This window comes from Rhinolophus ferrumequinum, chromosome 17, assembly GCF_004115265.2.
Source record: "Rhinolophus ferrumequinum isolate MPI-CBG mRhiFer1 chromosome 17, mRhiFer1_v1.p, whole genome shotgun sequence".
Taxonomy (NCBI): Eukaryota; Metazoa; Chordata; class Mammalia; order Chiroptera; family Rhinolophidae; genus Rhinolophus; species Rhinolophus ferrumequinum.
In genome coordinates this window covers 33,480,657-33,501,403 of record NC_046300.1, presented here as the reverse complement: position 1 = coordinate 33,501,403, position 20,747 = coordinate 33,480,657, and the positions used below count along the sequence as shown (strand labels likewise).

The 20,747-nt window shown below is 40.7% G+C and overlaps 1 protein-coding gene and 1 pseudogene across 4 annotated transcripts in view; one reads left to right on the top strand and one right to left on the bottom strand.

Moving 5' to 3' along the window:
* TMEM108 (transmembrane protein 108) overlaps positions 1-20,747 on the bottom strand; it is a 471,148-nt gene that overhangs the window by 243,773 nt on the left and 206,628 nt on the right. For all 4 annotated transcript variants that reach the window (XM_033132611.1, XM_033132610.1, XM_033132613.1 and 1 more), the window contains one exon: positions 15,986-16,100. The gene's annotated coding sequence lies outside the window, so the exon portion shown is untranslated. The remainder of the gene's footprint in view (positions 1-15,985; positions 16,101-20,747) is intronic.
* On the top strand, positions 1,198-1,652 carry LOC117036974 (40S ribosomal protein S13-like; annotated as a pseudogene).

Sequence of the window (20,747 nt, the reverse complement as noted above, 5' to 3'; positions counted from 1 at the left end):
GATGGAATCAAACTTAATCCTGTGAAAGTAAATTTCATGTAAGATTGACTTCAAATATCTAAGGTTGTATATATGCCCTGAGTTAGAATATGTTTCCAAATATTTCTCTTAGCACAAAGTCTTATAAAACTAAAGAGTATGGACGGCAGAATATATTAAAGATTTAAGCTCACTAACCAACTTCCTTTAAACCTACCCTGAGATTATAGTCTTCTGGCCTCAAAGAATATCCATTAGCTGCATGCAGATAGTTTTATTCCCTAAGCCTACGGAAAATTAAGACCATTTTAAATAATGAGATGTTAGGGGAAATTAATAAAATTATCGAAAACTCTAAAAAGGTTTCAGGCTATTTTTTGTGCATTGGATCAACAGGTTATGATTTACCAATGTCAAAAAATAACACGGTGATGCCAGAGGAAAACATCCACATCAGAAAAAGAAAAACTGGACCAAGGAATGACTAAGCACTAATTTTATTTCCAAAGCTAATAAATGACCTTTTCTCCTAGAAAATGCATTCTGACTTCCCAGCACTGCCATGGAGACGCAGTGTCCACGCTAACAGATTTAAATTGCAGGTTTAGGAGACCTAGGATACCTAATGAATTGCCAATGCAAGAAATTGCTAGTTCCTTTTAAAAATAAATGCCCAAACTGATAGTAACACTCAGCTAAATGGCTCTGGAAGTCCATGAAATTGTGCCAAAATAACTCTCTTCAATGTGAAGCACTCATTGATTTTCCTTTCATATTTGGGGAAACTCTCAAGATAAAAATGATACATTTGAATACACATGCCATCATCAAAGCTCCCTTAGGCAAGTACTTACACATTCCCCACCACAGAATTGCACACCTACTTGATACAATATCGCCTTGGAATTATTCTAGACTTTAAGCTCTTAGGAAACAAAGACACTCCTCTGTATTCCTATCAACTAGTCTCATAATGTATATACAGATGAACTTTAATAGGTGGTCTATAAAAACAATGTCCAGTTCTTTCCACCCATTTAACGTCTTGCCGTATTTAGATGATATTGCAAACACTTGGTCAAGTAGGGCCAAAGATGCTTTAAATAATGCTATGATTTTTAAGAATGAGACGTGCTCGCTGCCCAAACATCCAAACTACATGATTAAATACCAACACAAAAGCCACTTGGACTCTTTCGCTGCCTGTCCACCACCATCATGGGTTGCATGCGTGCTCCCAGGAAGGGCCTGTCCCAGTCGGCTCTGCCCTACCTCCGAGCATCCCCGCAACGGGCTGAAGCTGAGGTCTGCCACCGTGATGGGGCAGATCTACAAACTGACTAAGAAGGGGCAGGCTCGCCCACAAACAGCTGTGACTCTGAGAGACTCGCATGGTGTGGCACAAGTACATTTTGTAAGAAGCTATTCAATCGTGAGACTTCTGAAGTCCAAAGGACTTGCTCCTGATCTTCCTCAGGATTTCTCCCATTTAATTAAGAATGCTGCTGTTGGAAAGCATCTTGAGAGGAACAGAAAGGATAAGGATGCTAAATTCCATTTGATTTTAATCGAGAGCTGTATTCACTGGCTGGCTCGTTATCAAAAACCAAATGAGTCCTTCCCGCTTCAATTGGAAATATGTGCCATCCACCGCCTCTGCCCTGGCGGCATAAATCTGTCTATGTACTTAAGCAATAAAATCATTGTTTAACTAGAAAAAACAAAAACAAAAAACACTTGGGAAAAAAACACTGCTAAGATTTTCCTGAACATTCCTTGTACGTTCACATACATACACACATTTACAACAATTTTATATAAATGGGCTCATTTTATTTATATTGTTCTGTATATCAGAATTGTTCTAACTTACTAATTGAACTTACTAATATGTCAGGAAATCTTTCCATAATAATATAAAGAATTGTGTCATTTTTATATGGCTATGTAGTATTCTATGGGAGGCATGTACCATTATTTAAATATAAATATAAATTATGTAAATATAAAAAATTTATATAAATATAATTTGATAAATATAATTTAATAAATATAAATATGTATATAAATGTAATATAAATGTAATATAAATGTAATTTATATAAATACAATATAAATACAATTTATATAAATATAATTTATATAAATATAAATTATTTAAATATAAAAATATAAAGAACTGTATCATTTTTATATGGCTCTGTAGTATTCTATGGTAGGCATGTACCATTATTTAGTAACAAGTCTCATACTAATGGATAGTTTTTTTCTAATTTTTTCTTAACAAACGCAAACCTGCAACGGGCATTTCGTAACAGCTATACAATTGCCTTCTCCAAATTCTAGAAGCCGAATTGCTGGGTCAAAGTGTAAGAACATTTTACATGTTTATGTATGTTGCCAAACTGCCCTCCAGAAAGTTTATAACACAGATCCAACCAATCTTAGTGCTCCAAAGGTCTTTGCTCTTGCCAACATCATAATGTTGAACTCTATCATTACCGCCAATATGTTTCCTTGCATGTTAGGGATAGTAACAATAAACACGTTCTAAATATTTTTCAGTTAGTCACATCTTTGAATCTTGTTTATAGTGATTTTCATTATGCATAAGCTTTTGTTATATTATAAAACAGCAATTTTTTAACGGTTTCTGATTTCCATGTCACATACGGACAGAGTCTATCACTCTAAACTTTTTGAAGTCAGTATTTGCTGCTAGAACCATTACTCTTAACCTTTCTGTGATTGGAAACCTCTTTGAGAATCTGATGAAACCAGAACCACCCAGAAAAATGCCCTTAAATGTAAACATTTTGCAGGCAGTTTTACAGAGTTCAAGAATTCATTGATCTAATGTATGACTTTGCATACATCACATTTCCTGTATTTGTTATGCTTTTCTGCAAACTAATATAGGATAAAATATTTCTCTATCATAAGACCATCTGTAAAAGTGTGAAATACCTACTATATCCACAGGTCAAGCAGGCTCCCTTCTAACATCTCCCTTTTTGAGGACTCCATCCCCACTGCCTTGCTCTTCTTCCCATGCATATTACATGAATAATTGGTGAGTAACATGTAAAGAGGAGCTGTGTTTAGTTTCTGCCACCTGGCATCTCTGGCTGAACTCACATATGTAAAGAGGTCTGAAGAAATTAGGGAAATGGCAAAAATATCCTTTTCCATTCGCTACCCTCAGGGCTCATTTCAGAGAGCCTCTTAATTTTATTCTGAGATTTTAAAATTTTTATTCTGAAATTTTAAATTTTTTATTAAAGTTCTTACTTGCTCATCACTTATCTTTTGGCCACTCTGAAGTCCTATAAATCCTGGGTCTTTAATTTTTATCTCCCTATGGGATAGAGTTTAAAATAAAATCCTAACGAGTCAGGGGAAATTGAACAAAACTTAAAGCTTATGAAGGACTTAAACCATCACAGGACTGAGAGAAGCTAATAGAAGGGGAGCCAATAACTACCCCAGAAGGAGGTAAGGTATTAAAACATAGTATACTGCTTCCTAAGTAACAAAGAAGGAACAAGTATATAAGGCTTCCTTATTACCGAACTATAAGTAGAAAGTACATTATCAAAATGTAAGCTATTCATGTAACAGCGAAGCTGTGTGACCCAATAAGTTCAGTAGATTTCAAAGTACTCTAACAATAAGTGTTTTCACAGCATTCTTAGGAAATTCAGAGGACTGAACCCAGGGCAGGGTAGAAATCTGGGTTACAGGTCAAGCTCTGCTACACATGACCTACTGACTGGTCTTGGACAAGTCACTTCCCTTCTCTGGTTGACAATCCTCAGCTTAAACATCACGTCCTCACAAAAGCTTCCTTGGATCCTACAGCAGCCCCCATCGTGGGCTTCTTCTGTAGCTCCTGGTACTTACAGCTTTCATCAGACTTTTAATTATTTGTTCAACGTCTATGCTCTCCATTTGACAATAAGCTCCATGTCTATATTTACCTGAGATCCTCTGCTCCTTACATAGTTCCTGGTACAAAATAGAGGGAGGGAGGGATGAATGAAGAAATAATTGAATCAATAAATTGATAAAAAATATGAGGTAGTAAACGAGATGACCTCTAGGGTGTGCTTAAATGCTAATGCATTAAAAACATTTCTTCCCATTGAATTCTATAAATGCTTGGGTGGAATTAGGTTAAAACATTTATGGATCACCTAATTTGAATGAAGTCGTATGCTTGGTCTACAGGGAGAAAAAGGGTGGCCAAGGATACACAAGAATTAGGTCTTGTCCCTGCCCTTCAAAGAAATGGGTCTGGTTAGAAAAAAATAAAACTGCCTTAAACAACTAGGACAAAGGAATAGAACAACTTTAATGAAAGCAATGACTCCACCAGTGCGATGCAGAACCCAAGTAACAGAGTGAGTGACCTGAGTAAGAGGGGTTGGGACGACTCTCAGCAGCACGAGTACACTCAGACGTAAGACGGCTGTAGTGACTCCTCTGCAGCCACACAGGCAGTAAATGCGAGACCTGATGGAAAGGAACCTAAGCCTCTTCTATCTCCTGGTAGGTAAGGGGAAAGGAAGCCCTTCATGTCAAAAGTGGGGATCATGTTCCTGAGACTGCAGGCTCTTCTCAGGTTACAAGAGAGGAAAAGGTAAGATTCAGCTCAACAGATAAAGTCAGATATGGTCAAACCAATCCTACTGCAGAATGCTTCCGAGGCATGCAGAATTTGGACCTATCCAGAAAAAAAAAATATGCTACTCTAGGGAGAACCAAGCAAGTGGTTATTTAATAAAAAATACAGGAATGGTAAGTAAGTCAAGGTAAAGGGAATTAGTAAGATAGGTTACCAAAAAAAAAAAAAAAAAATGAAGGCATTGAAAGCCTCATATTCTGCACTCCTGCCATGTGCTTCCCACAGTGCAGGCAAAGCAAAGAATCCAAGAGAAGCTCATGGCCTGGACCACGCCTGTGGAGACCTCACTGTCTGATTGTGGAGAGCAATAATATGTCATTGAGGAAAAACACCCAGTAAGTAACAGTCTCCCAGACCTCCATGTGGCCTCAAACTATAACACCAAAGAAGCCACGTTAGGTAAACAGGGAGGCTTGGAGCAGAACTGGAACTAGGGCCTTGCTCGTCACACCTATTTTGTGCCTCTCACCCCTCAGGAGCATTCCTCTCCCATCTTTCCCACCCTGGGGAAGAGGGCTGGTAGGCACGACAGCAGCCACAGCACTCCTCGGCCTGCCCTGCAGCCAAACAAAAGACAGAAAGGGAACTTCAGACAGACACGATGTGGCAGAGGGAGCACAACTGACTGTGGCAGGGATTCTGAGGGTCAAGCAAGGTGTGGCTTGAAGAAGCAAGAGGTGAGCCCTGTTTCCTTCCTCTGGAGCAAACCCGCAGAGGGGCTGCCAGTCCTTCCTAGGCAGGACCCGATCCCAGCAGCTCTTCTTCCTAAATTCTGAGGGAACAGGGGAGAGCTTCCAGGAGCAAAAGAAAAGTTCTCATCAGCCCACAGCACAGGCAGGAAATTGAGAGGATTATTTAAAAATGAAGAAGCAGTAGAATATCTGACCTAACACCAGTTAACAAAACAGCCATGTATTAGAGCTGCTGTACATCTCTCCTTCCATTTGCGTTTCTTATCCTGGTTCCCATAATAATAAAAAAAACTGAAAAAAAAGAAAACCCCAACAAAACAAAAAAACACCTCAAAATCAACAGTTCTTTTAAAAATCCAACTTGATCAGAAGCTGCATTTTTTGCTTCCTCCAACTATGAATAATTCGGTGAGGAAGCACATATGGCTGAGTCCTGGTGTTTCCCCTTCAGAAGGGTTAACAAGCACGTGAGTGCAACCTAGTCTCACAGTGTATTGCCGCACCCTCCTTTTCCTCCACCCCCAAACACTCAGACACTGGCACCCCTCCATCAGTGCTCCTGGAGGGAAAGGGAAAAGGCGGGGAGGCTCCTGCTGCCTGCCTATAACATCTCTCCAATCAAGGAAGTTATACTAGATAATCTGAGTATAAGCAAAAAAAAAAAATCTATCTTAACTCTTCTCCAAAAGAGAGATCTGAGAAGAGCAATATAATGAGATGGATCCTTTTATGCCACAAATACTCTCATGTCTTTGTATATACTGGGGGTGCCAAAAAAACGTATACACATGACTTGTATTCATCTTTTGTTATCGGTATATATTGCCTTACAATTTCATACAGTTTTTTTTCTTTCTTAAAATGTGTATACTTGCTTTTGGCACCTTCTGTATTTCTTTCAAAAGCCTAAGGTAAAAAAAGACAAACCACAAAATTTAGCTGACTAGTAAGGGATCAATTAGCAATATACATAAATAACCAAAGAATGCATAAAGAATCCAAGCAGTTGTATTTATGTCTCTCACCAATAAACTCATGAGCAAGAAAAGACACAAAATTAATTCAATGAGAACGACATGTATATGTGAAATCAGAGCCCATGTTAAAAACTAAAAAAACAATAGATCAAACCAGAAAAGGAAGACAAACATTTAAGTTACTCTTACCTTGAGTAGAAAAAGAACTAAAAGCAGTATTTTGTGCATGAGACAATATGGAAAATGGAGAAAAGGGAGGAAGAGAGTGAGAAGGGGCAGAAGGAGTGAAACTTTTAAGAAACCGAAATTTATAGATCTAACCTATGGCTTAAATAATCTGAGCAAGAGGTAGCAAACCACAATTTAAACAGAGTAAACAAAAGCAGCACTGATATGCTTGCAGCTACTCCGGTGCAGAGGGGTAGAGCTGACAGGAGAGCATGACCATTGTTTGAGAACACTGGCAGGTTTATTCATGCTAAACATGTTATAATTGAGAATCAATATCGGACAGAGTCTGCTTAAATGAACGCAAAAGGGTTTGTCCAAGAAATCCCATGCATCTTATTAAATGAGGTTTAGAATAAAAAGCCTTGTTGGTTGGGTCTTGGAAAACTCTGTTTTAGACAAGTATGTCTGCGTATACCTTATAATGACAGTTAGAATCATAGCATTTGCTCTCCATGATAAATCTCACTATACGTGAGAGGAAACAAACGCTAAGAAAATGAACTGGTGCTCAAGGTTGTCTAGAGTGGCCCTGAAATTGCTGTCAGTTTCGGACGTGTGCAGATATACCAGGACACCATGAGTACTCATGAATATAATTTTCATAATCACAGGTGGAGGGAGGAGAATGTATCTTTAGGTGCTTACGGATATGGTTAGGGTTTCTGGGGTCTTATCCAAGAAAGATATAGTTGGAGAAGATATGGAAGTGGCAGGCGGAGGACGGCTAATCAGGGACTGTGATACAGACCAGTTCTGCAGCTCTGATGTGCAGGAACGTCATCAGCAAGCACATATCATGAGCCCACATGCAGAACTCTATGATGGACAGGCAAAACAGAGAACACGGTGGGAAAGCCCCCCAAGTGCCATGCACACAAGCATCCTATAGAGGTGGGTATTATGAATCCCATCCTACAAATAAGAAAATTGAGGCTAAGAGAAATTAAATATTTTACCCAAAGTTCCATTTCTAAAAATGAATAGAGACAGGATGAAAATGCAGATCTCACAACTAGGCCAAAGGTCTGTCAATGCTACCAAATCAAATGGTTACCAAAACATATTACAAATGAGAAGAGAAAAAGGGCATTCTATGTGGAGAGAATGGGACCAAAGAGTAGTTTGAGTAAGCAGAAGTCTGTGCATAGAAAGAGTAGAAAAAAAGTAGAAAGAAAGTTGGAGTCAGACTGTGGCCAGACTTTATACCTAGTTAAGAAACACCTTGCCCTACAGTCAGCTAGAAACCACAGAACTTTGGAAATAAGATGTAAGAAAGGGAACAAAGAGACTAAAGGATCTAAACAAGGTAACAGGGTTAATGGAAGGAAGGAAAAGATGGAAAGGCATTTGGAGAAACACCAAAAGGAACAAAAAGTTAAAATCAAGTACTACCATGTTTCCCTAAAAATTAAGACCAGGTCATATATTAATTTTTGCTCCAAAAGAAGCATTACGGTTTATGTTCAGGAAATGTCATCCTGAACAAATCATGCGAGGGCTTATTTTCCAGTTAGGTCTTAGTTTCGGGGAAACATGGTATTCTCACATGGGATTTTGGTCTCTTGAAGTAAAAACGTTATTTTCTAAGTTTGGGAGTCTCTAACTAATGTCCTACTGTTTAATGCTTAGCAAATATTTTACTAATGTCAATCATTTTTAAATTCAGAAATGATCCAATAGATGTTCTTCCCAATAGAAAAGAGAACTTGTGAGAGCTAACGGAAGCACACGCCTGTCTGCCCTCTTCTTTGTCCACAAAGCCTCCTTTAAAGGCTCATGCTGATAAGGAATGGGTCACTTTTGAGGATATTATATTAGCCACAGCTTCACTGCTTGGAAAGGTGAAGGTCAACATTCAGTGATGGGCTTGGGAGGGAAATGGCTGAAAAGGACTGATCAGCCCTTCCTGTGGCTCAGGGGAAGGCCAGGGCAGCTTGCCAAGGCTGGAGGCTTCAGGTCTGCCCTGAAGTATCTGCGCCCACCATGACCCCCCAGGAGCCTCACAGGGAGTGGACTGCCGAGGGACAAACTCCCAGGACGCAGGATCTTGGGCTCTCAGCCGCCCTTCAGAATCTCTTTCCACGCTGGGGAGAGCAGATGTCTTTATTGTTACTCCAGAATCTTCATGGAGAGGCTGCAAATTAATTCCTGATTCCATGAGAACAAACACAATTTTGTTTTATTTTTGTAAAAAAAAAAAAAATTCATGTGCACAAATTTGAATTATTTTATCTTTAGTTTATGCTGTAAGATTAGTACTTCTTTAAAATTAAAATTGAAGATTTTAATCTGGCAATATGTGGTGATCTATATATGTACAAATCGGCCCGTTCAGAAGAAACACAAATATATGTTAAAACTAATTGGGTACAATTGTCTATTTTTCTTTTCTCCTTCCTATGGAAAAAAAAAAGTCAATAGAAGAGATAAGATCTTCACAGGGTCAGAAGCAAAACTGGAACAAATGATTCATCTCCTCTCTTTTCACCCCTGCAGTGAGCAGCCGGGTGAGAAAGCTGATCCCCTTCAGTAACAGACTACATTCTGTCCCCAACCAGCAGTTGCAGAAGCCCTGCTGAACTCCTCTTTGGCCTCTTTCAACAGAAACTGCATCTAAGGACATACTGATTATCTGTGTATGGCATCACCATGCTCCACCCACTTGCAAAGTACGAGAGCCTTAAATGAATTCAGTGAATGGAGGGGCTGCTTGTGCTGCCACAGGTCACACCACTCACAGCAGTGCAGGTCCATGGAGCTGGGACATTGCTCTTACCCTGACACAGAATCATAAATACGGACAGCCTTCCGCAATATGAGAATGCATTTCTTCGTAAAGTCACCCTCAATCATCGGTTCAAATGACTCTAATTCTCCAAGATCAGGGATAAATGCACAAAACACACTACAACACAAAACATTTTTAAGTCTACTCTGTAAGGCAGTAACCTGCCAACTGAGAACATCTATGTGGAATTTATTTTTGGAGTAATAAGCCAAGTTACATTCCTTTGTCAGAACTGGAATCTTATAACCCCAGTTATTGAACAATGCTTGTCAGAGATGTCAAAATGTCTTTCAACATTTAGACAGCTACCTAGCCATTATTCCTGTGGCTGAGAGAATCACATTTGACAAATGCAAAATATAAGATCTCCATACAAAAAATACAACTCCTCATTTCCCAATCATCTAGCCCAGCAATTTCCCCACCATTCTGCACTGGGATGTAGCCAGTATTCTCAAAAGAATAGGTTCAGGCTTTTCCACAACTACTACTGAACATGTAGGCTTTGCAAATAATCTTCCAATTCTTTATTATACACATAACCCATAAATACTCCTTGTATTAATTCCAGGAGTTAAGAATTCAGGTCCTCATGCTAGAGAGGTCTCATGTTCTATCAGTGTGTACCACATCATTGATCCTTCTAGAGAAACTGCCAGGACTACCGTCCTTACTAAAGCAAGCAACCGTAGGTCACAGTTGTTTGGACAAAGAGAAGGCATCAGTATCCCTAAGACTGGCTGGTATAAGACCAGTAGGGAGACAGTACAGGACTATCATATTCCTTTCCTTCTTGGTCTGCACACAGATCATCAGTTAGGTAGTAGGGACAAAACGGGAAGGAGGAAGGAGGACATGAGGAGAGAAGCCAAAGTGGAGAAGCTGAGCCATGTGAATTGACCAACCACTATTAGTGCAGACACATCCTGGAGCTGCCACAGAGCAGGAACAATCTTCCTGGTCCTGAATTACTCCTGCCTCCATGACGTCTGACCAGACTATGGCTCCTGAAAGGCCCCTGGATTCTTCCCAACTTGCCACATGTCTGACATTCTGTTTTCTCTATTTTCTCATGCATCCTTACTTAAGCCTTCCATTTCTTAAGGTGACTTGAATGAGTTTCTGTTCTTATGGTCACAGATATTTAGGTGGGCCCCATAGCAAGATGTCTGAGAGTGTTCCTTTTCTCTTTACTAACCATAAAACAATCTTTGATCATCCATCTAAGAGCCTGCACATAACCTCACAAATTTAGGGACTACTTTGCCAATATTTGCAATCACAGAGAAAGAAAGGAAATGGCTGGCAAAGTCTGTCTCCCTTAGCATGCCTTTAAATTGCCTTTGTTGTATTTTTTTCTCCTGGCAGATCACTGCCACATGTAGACCACAATTTACTTTCAAGTAGGCATAAAAGGTTTAGTCATAGTGAGTCACAAATGAAAACCCAGCCCCCTATAGGAGCCTTAACAGTCTTTCTACCCTCTGTGGCACTGACAGATTCCCCTGTGACTTCTGGGTTGATTTCAAGGCTCAGGAGCCAAGTTTTGCATTGGCAAAACCTGATTCTTCTGGTCCCTATAGAATAAAATTGGCTCCCAAAGCAGTTCCAGCACTTGGAAAAGGTCAGGTCATATCAGCTAGTAACGAGCCAGCCCCTCAACACACCGGCATCTTCCCCAACTCTAATTAGTTCTCCCTCCAAAAAAAGACACCACTCAGTTTTCTAGCGACCAGTGATTCTCAATCACAGGTATTTGAAAATACGGACCGACGCATCGGTTGCCTCATGACTTGGTTAGAGTAATATGGGCATTTAGTGACCAGGGATGCTGAACATCCTGTAACGGACAGGAAAGTTCCACACATGACAAATCATTCTATCAAAATGCCAACTGCACCTCCCTGGAGAAATACTGAGCCCCTGCCAACATTCAGGGCAGACAAAAGCAGGAAAGAAAGGCACACTGAAGAGAGGAGGGCAGTAAGAGAACAAGCGATGCCCCCATCAGAAGTGAAGGAGTTGAGTAAAGGCTGTCCCAGGCTCAGTCGCAGGCCCTGTTGACCCCCGCCCCCTCACCTCCAACAGTAAGACTCATGGCACAGAACCTCCTTATTCTCATTCTCTCTACCACGCAAAACAACCTTGGGCTCAGTTAGATTTAAATTACATCTTTTAAAAACTGTGCCTTTTTTCCCACATCTTTTCATCTGTTCTAATTATGACAGTTTCTGAGCAACTAATATTGGTGATCGTAATACATAATATCAACTGAAAATTCTTCCATGTTGCTAACAGGCTTAATTACTACATTTGTGCTATAATATGTCTGTTGGAAAATTTGCTTTAGAGACTAATTCCTCGGGGGATAATTTCTCAGAGGTTTTAAGCCTGTGAATTAATATCCTCTTATGAAACACTTTTTTTCATGCCACACGGGGACTTGGAAGAAAGGGAGGTGAAAATTCTCTGGCCACCCTTCCCAGACTCCTTGTTAAGTTGTAGGCAGTATCAAGAGAGACATCCTGGACACAGGCTTTACACCGAGGATCAGGGCATGGAGACACAAAATGGAAAGAGACAGCTTGGCAGCCTTGGATCAAAGGGCAAATATTTTAGAGGCAGTACACTCGATTGTGTCAGAGAGACAGGCCCATGGCACTTTGTGTAACAGACATATGTCACAGCAAGGTAAAAGGTTCAGCAAGATACACTCACAGACTGAAAGGATCCCCAGGATGGAGAAGTCCAAAATGCAAGTCCGTTTTAAATGAGTGGAGGTCCTGTTATAACAAGGGCACATTATCATTCAAATGTGGGTTTCCACAAAACAAGGTCCTTACAGACTACAGCAGTGCTGTTCAACAGGACTTCCTCTGACTATGAACATGCTCTGGGCCTGTGCTATCCAATATGGCAGCCACTAACCACACGTGGCTACAGAGCACTTGAAATGTGGCTAGTGCCCACGGAGAACTAAATTTCAAATTCTGTTTAATTTTAATTAATTTAAATAAAAATAGATCCATGTGGCTAGTGGCGACTATATTAGACAGTGCAGGAAAAGGTTTAGACCACGGTTTGGGAAAATGATCTAAGAGGTCATCCCAGAAAAATCTCACACAGCTTCTGACCACCTGGAAAAATACAATACTCTCTCAGTAGCCTGCCTTCCTCAAATACAACTCATTAAGATGCCACTACATCAGAAACCATAAGAGCAGTGCTTCTCAACTTGCACTGTCCATTAGAATAACCTGAAGGTCTTGTTAAAACACAGATTATTAGGCCAACTCCCAGAGATTCTGATTCAGTAGGACTGTACATTTTGGACAAGTATTTGGGTGATTCTCATGCTGATGGGCCAGGACCACACTTTGAGTAGCACTAGAATAAAAACTTCAACATTCAAACACCAGCCTACCTCCATCAAAGTGGAGCTTCTTTCACTGGGCACCTCTCTGCTACACTGAAGTGCCTCTTTCTTCAAGGTACACAGAATCCTTCTCAAATATGCTTACAAGTTTTGCTTCAAGCCTACAACTATAAATATGTGACAGAATGTAAATGGACAAGGTTGTCTAAGATGGCTTCTCCACATATTAGATAGAGCGCATGTGTTGTAAATTTTGTGAGTGTGTCTAATAATTATAGGGACCAGAAACTCAGCCAGGCTAAACTCAAACCTGCCAGGACAGTTTACATCTAATCCCTGCACTGGCCCTATCTTAAGAGTCAGAATGTGGCTTTCTAGTAAAGTAACGGAATACTTCAGGTCCAGGTCAAGGTTATGACCCCTTCCACCATTCCAACACAGACTACTAGAAGAGTATCAAAAGAACACATGTCATATTAAAACATTTTATTTAATCATTCAAAGGGCATATGTTGAAGATACCCCTTTCATATTCTCAAACAAGAGGAGAAACAAATGTGCAAGTTCTAGAATAAAAGCAGATTTCTCCAAACATTCTCTGGTCTTTATTGTATTACTTGCAAAATCTATTCTAGGATCAGTAGTCATCTGGGAGGATATTTTTCTTTCGGGGGTTACTTCTTTATGTCCTTTGGTCTAATTCTACATGAGTCACTGTAACATTAAAAGACCACCCCTTCAACACATTAAAAGATCACCCCATCAAAAGTAATTTCCTTGACTGCTCTTCTGAATAGCCTTCTTTCTTTCTCCTCCACTCTCCCATGTCTTCACTTGGGAAAAGAAAGCCTTCAACCCGAATATACTGTCACCGTGAGTTAGAACATGGAGCCTTCAGATGAAATCAGAATGCAGTTCCTGTTCATCATGTCCCACAGCTCGCCTGTGGCCCTCTTCAAACCCCACTGCTCCTCAGTTAGTGCCTTCACAAGGATCAAGAGTGATCCTCGGGTCCTGGAAATTGGGGGAGACAGGTACTATTTCTTAGCATTTAAAGAGTTCCCAAGTAGTCACACAGTACTGTGTATATCATTTCTTTAGGCTATTGGGTTATTCATGCTGCATCTATTTTACAGGTAGGGAAGCCATAGCAAAAGGAGAATAAATGATTAAAATACAGTCCCAGAGAAACTCAGAGCAAGATTAAATCACTGTGTTCCTCCAGTATTGGTTCTCAACCAGGGGCAATGTTTCCCCTCACGGGACATCTGGCAATGTCTGGAGACATTTTTGATTGTCATGATTGTGGGGGGAGCATTACTGGCAGCTAGTGGGTCGAGTCCAAACATGCTACAATGCACAGGGCAGCCCCCACGACAAAGAATGCCACCTGGCTCAGAATGTCAATAGTGCTGATGACGGAAGCCCTTGATTCTCTGGCATCACTGGCGTTACTTTCTTTGGCCCCTTAATCAATAGTTAATGAGTAGCTCCTTCTATAATTTGATCCTTGTACAGTATTTACGCAGAACAGGCCAGCTGAGTACAATTTCTGGCATGCTATACTTTTTAGTTCCCTTTTAAAATAGAAGCTACAGTCGGCTCTCCATAGCCACAGGTTTCAAATATGTGGGTTTCCCATCCTCAGATTCAACCCACCGTGGATTGAAAATATTTGAAAAAAAGAAAAAACCAGAAAGTTCCAAAAAGCAAAATTTGAATTCTCCACACACCAAGCACTACACGATTCCAAATGAATGAAGTGATGCATAGGCATAACCTGTTTAGCCTGTACGCAAATACTACCCCACTTTATATAAGGTGCTTGAGCATCCTGGGATTCTGGGATCTGAGGGGTCCTAGAACCAGTCTTCTGTGGGTACCGAGGGAGGACTGTATGTGGGAGCCATAAAGGAAAATGAGAAAACCTAGCAAAAACCAGGTCCTTTCATTACAACCACCAGGCACTGAGCGACAGTCTGTATCTGGCTGCTCACCTGGACTCTTCATTTGTTAATGTGCCCTGCAGCTGCCTTTTCTCTGCTTTGCTTACCTCTACGCACCAGAGCAGTAGTGGTGTACCCTTATGGGAGTCTCCAGAGAGCTACGGCCCCTAATTGTCCATTTTATTCAGTAAATTGTACTCATTACTGAGCCATATGAAGCACGGAAGGACCTCGGCCTTGCTGGGTGCCCTCTGTCTGAGTCTGGGCAATGGGATATCATCTGGCAAGGGCTTCACAGTACTGAACGAAGTTGCTTAAAACCCTCCATCCAGTTTTTCAGCTGAGCACTTTTTATCACCCTGTGCCTCTTTCTCAACCATCCTTATCTCTACTTAGATTTGTATTAATTATAGTTTTCTCCTTAAGGGAGTTGGGTTTTAGTTGAGGGTCCAGAAGCTGGAGAGCTCAGAAAGGATGTGACGTCCTTTCCACCCCACCTTTCTGGACCTGCACATAGACTCTGAGAAGGGCATACCACACAGTGAAGGTCTTCTTCTGGCCTCAAAAATCTTCAGCACAAATGAAAATGCAAAGCCAGCTATGGTTATAATTTTCCCAGTGCCCCTACCCACTGCCCTAGGGACTGCAAATAGAAAAGGAGTAAAAGGACATGTGACTTCCAGTGACATTGGATGAAATACAACGCAATGCGCAGACCCTGTGCTTTGCTAGCGCTATTATCTACCAAACTGGGAACCATCGAGTCTTTGGCAGGCTGTTTCCCCTCCGGAAAAAAAGTGATTAATGAAGGAAAAGTCAAGCAAAGTGATCCATGGAGGAGGATGCTGGGAGAGCAGAATACGTGCCAGCAGAGCTAACAATATGATATACAGACAAGCAGCAGTCAGGCCTAATTCCCTTCTGTACAGTATATTTCGGGGAAGCCCAACAACCCCTCCCCTCCACACACAGAGGTAAATCACATCCCACACTAGCTCATTAAACATTCCTGTGCTGTTTTGTAAGGTACATAAATGTGTAATCACTATGTTGTTTGGTACACCTGAAACTAATAAAAAACATTCTTGTGTTGAGATATTTCCACACACAGATTCCATCCCATCACCCTGATCATGGTTGTATCTTCGTAATTTCTGATTTTCATGGCGCCTCTGAATTAAATCAATAAAAGTCTTGAGAACCTTCCCCCGCCCCCCATTGCACTGACTCCAAGAGGCTGTCGAGACAACAGGCTCTACGACTTAGTAAAAAACAAGAGAAACAATGGCAGAGAAGGCCTTTGACTTACCCTGGAGAAGAGGGTGTGAGAGCCTTCAAACACACTTACATCCTCATGACCCATCAGCTCTGCTGCTTTTCACCACTCACTTCTGCATGTTGGACCACAGCTGATCGATCACCAGCTGCCAAAGATGAAAAGTGAATGAATGCATTACACCAACAGATCTGTAACTTCAAGTCCCAAGCCAGTGCTCAAGCGAATTTGTTAAGAGGAGGGTAAGTGCTGAACACATGGACCCAAACACATACAATGGTCAAGCTTACTACCAGTTTATTTCTGGCTCCTGTAGACATACTGGACAGGTGAACAGGCCAGTCAGTGGAGTGGCCCTCCCTGATCAGTGATGCAGGCACACAGGCTGACAAAAGTCCTGCCATCTTTAAAATATAATTTCCAAGCTTGCCCTAGGGGGTCCTCTCCATTCCAGCCTGCTAGGAATATAAAAAAGCATGGAGGAACTCAGTGGGCATTCTGTCTCTTTCTGTTTTCTTCCCTAGAAGTGCATCCCAACACTTTACCACATCCACTCACATTCTGTTGGCTAGAACTCAGCCACACAACTACAACTAAGACCGTGGGCTGCTGGGCATCTACCTACCTGATAGTTAGTCTCTATCATACAATCCTGACTCCAGCCCAATCCCAAAAAGTAACATTAGGATTCAAGTACAGAGTTCTGGGTGAGAAGAAGCACAGTAACCTTGATTAGTTACTTAACAACTCTGTGTCTTTGTTTCCTGGCTTCTTTATCTGTAAAATAACCTGCTTCCCTCACTGACCCAGGGGTCAATGTGAGACTCAAAAATGAGACAAAGCAGAACTTTTCAGACTGTCATGTGCACACATAGCACCTGGGCATCTTGATAAAACACAGATTCTGACTCAGAAGTTTCTGGGGGAGGCCTGAGGTTCTGCATTTCTAACAACTCCCAGATGATACCAATACTGTTCTCTGGACCCATTTTAAGTAGAAAGGAGATAAAGAATTAGAGAATATTTTTGTAAACCACAAAAGGGATTTGCAGATATAAAGAATTATTATTGACTTTGATTATAAAAGAATTTCCCAACTAGCCAGGATGTTTAGGACATGTTTAGTCTGGGTACCAAGTAGAATTTCATAATCACAGGATTTTGGAACTGGAAAAAAATTTCAGTGGTCACTGCTCTCTCCTCCTATTTTCCAGACAAGGAAGCAAACTCAGAGAAATCAATGATGCCTCCCAAATCTCACAATAACTCAGTGTGCTGCGATCAGAATTCATAAATTTGACTTTTTTCTGTTATTACATAAATTCAATCGACAACAACCTTCTGAAGAAAAAAGTGTAATTTGTATTCTTCTGCTAAATCAAGAACAAACACTACTCTGGCCCATACCCAAAAAGGTACCAGAAGGTGGCATTCACCAGTGTGAGTCACCATGGTATCAAACGTTGGCAAGGTGTCACAGGACAGACATCAAGAGATTTTCAAGCAGATGTCTTTCAAACTGTAGTGATCTCCAAAGTTATGCCTCGCTTGTCCAAAATGTGAACTGAACACAAATTAACTTCTATATACCTTCTGGAAAAACCAAGAATTTTTATTTTCAATATATACATACTCTGAGACACCCCTATCTGGGAACAATTAGAAAAAGAGAGAACCTGGGGTTAGAATAAAAAAAGGAAATAAAAGTAATTAGCGAAGGAACAGCAGTGGTTTCTGTGGTAAACCCTGGGGAACAAATAAAGGAACCTCAAGATTTTTTAACTCTGGCATGTAAATTGTTTTGCATCCCTGAGATCACGGTGAGTCCTAGAAGCTTACAGAAGAAAGTAAAATGTTACGGCCTCAGAAGTGAAAGACAGGAGTCAAATACTCTACGTCATGAGTCAGAAGGGCACTGACTTATCTGGAAATCAAATCGAACTGGGGAAGAAGGGAGCCTCTTAGTATGCATGTCACCTTTAATAAAGCAACGTGAATTTGCAAGTGTTTTGGTCAAATTAGGAGGAAGTACTTATTGAGCAAGAAATGATCATGAAATCAAAACTTGCATAGCCATTACCAATTTAAGATGGGCAAAACGCTATTATTAGCATCTTTATTCAGTGAGCAATTTTAAGCATTTTAATACAGGTAAAATGTTCTAAGAACTTGTATAGGTTTACTTCTGTACTCCACTTGCAAACCCTCTTCCACCATAGTTTCATTAGGTCCTCAAAAATTCTCCTATTCTGGTGATTGTCCACTACCTACTACAGAATTTTTACCTCATTTTTGTGCCATGGACCACTTTGGCAATCTGTTGAAGGACCTTCTTCTCAGAATAATGTATTAAATATATAGAGAAAAGACAGAGAATGCCAAAAAAAAAAATGTACAGACGTTTTAAGAAAGGAAAAAACTGTATTAAAATTGTAATACTCAATATATACCAATAACAAAAGATGAATACAAGTCATGTTTGACTTCTGCAGTTACAAGAGGTACTCAAAGTGGTTACCATCAGTGTAACATGAATTCAGTTTTTTCCTTTCTTAAAATGTGTATACATTTTTGGGGGCACCCTCTGTATGTATACGATTACAAAGCAAGTCAATTATGTGGAAATACTCTTCCATCCATACAGCCCTCAGAGTCCATGGGCCCAATTTAAGAACATCTGATTGGGAAATGACTCTTCTCGGACAATGGACGTTTTTCCTTACAGGAATTTCCATGCAAAAAAGTTTTAACAACCTAAACATGCACAGCAAAGAATCTTGCTCAAAATCAGTCAGTGAAGAAAAGAATGAGCTACAAAGAGAAGCCTGGCCTTGGATTTCTGCCCAAACTTAACACTATTCATGCTGTGGCTTTAAAATACTACATTAAGGAATTACTCAATTTTCTTGGCTCCAGCGCTGTACACACAGCATATTCTGTGTACTGACAGCAGGTGAAGAAAGGCAGCATTGGAGAAGGGAAGACTGAGATGAGTCTGAGCTTGGGTCCTAGTTCTCTAACTAATCCTCTGCCATTAACCAGCTCTGTTAGCTTGGTCAAGTCCTCAGCTCTGAGTTCAAAGTCCCTGTCTATAAAATAAGAAGGTTGAGTTAAGCCATCTCTAGGATCTCTTCCAACTCTGAATTGTTAGGATTCTAAGACAATGCATGATCATTTCTGAGAAGAAATATTAGTGAGATTTCTTTTTGTCCTAGGCTCACAGTATGAAAATACCTTCTAAATGAGAACTTTTCAGAGGCTTCAGAAATGCCTTATGAGAGTCACTTGACCATAGAATTTTAGACTTAGAAGGAATTTTAAAAGACACGTGCCACCTCACCAATCCCAGTCACCAGGTGAGAAAACTGAGGTTCAAAAAGACAAGGAGATTTACTTGAGGTCACATAATGAGGTAATGTGAACAGCCTGTTGTGACTACTGCCACCTAGCACCAGCAGGGTTTTAGGATTAGGCATTGGTAGTAAAAACCAGCTCATCAGATCAGTTGGAGAGACAGAAATAAACCACGGATGAGCTAAGCTATAGCATGGGAGCTGCATGGGGAAGAAGGTGACTGGGGTGACGACATGTGGCAACCGTGCTTGTACCTCAGACGGGGTCAAAGCTGAGGCCCTTGTGTGTGCTGTAACCTCACTGGCAACAACATCCACCCCCCTCCGATATCATGGCTACAAAATTCATCTCCAAGACCAATTTCAAAGAATAACTATACTTCAGAAGGGGGGGAACGGATGACTGAACCCCGGCAAATACGGTCAATAAAACCAAAGTTCAAGATGTGGATTGTGAATACAATCGTGAAAGAACATTAGCTAAGAAAATCTAAAACTTAAAAATTCCTAACAAGTATTTCAAGACACTAATTCAGAATAACTTTGACCTACTACTATCTTCAGAGCTTGTAATTACTGGATATTGATCAGGTTTAAAAGTCATGTGTATATTTCCATAGTGCCATCTGTGCAGTGAGTAGACGAGTTTTATATGCAAAGAATTAGTAACGATGAAGTTGTTGGGAATTTTAATTGAATCATGATTTCAACCTCATTCAAGTCACCAACATGTCTGCTATGTGCTTTTAAAACCTGTGCTTGTCCCTTTACCCTCTGCCTTCTCTCCTAGGACATACAACAAGCAAAGTAATCACACTCATTCCTCAATCGCCAATAACACACATATAAACAGTTCTGGCTTTCAGAACGTTTTTTTCTTTTTGGGGGGAATCTCTAAGAGCTAACACAGCCTTTCAAATCTAGACTAGAGGCAACACACTGCTGGTCTGCCAGCTCCACATTTCATCTGCTCCAGGAATTCCCAGAGGCAGCAGTGCCATCTACTGGTAGGGAGGGCACAACTTGTTTTCTAGAAGCCCATGGGTGACATAAGACAAGGACCTAAAAGAACAGCAGCCTAGATTTGTGTCTTTGTGAGCCTTTCTTTTCTAGAACACATTACAAGCATAACTCATGCTTATAACCTGAGCCACAGAACCTCTACAGGAGACTCATTCACGAAGGGCAGGTCTTCTGGAAGCCACATAATGAACGCTTAGCCAGGTTAGCAAATAAATGAGGCAGCTCTGCCTGGAAATGCCTCCTTAAGGCTCTAAAGGCAAGCAGCAGAGCCTCACTGAATTAAACATTTCCTGGTTCTCCTTTCCCCTCAGTGCTTCTGTATCAGATGATCTCACCCGTGGCCCACCTGTGGCAATGCTATCCAGCTCTATCTTACAGCAGGCATCCCAGGGAAGGTGCTCAGACCCTTCTCAACGTGC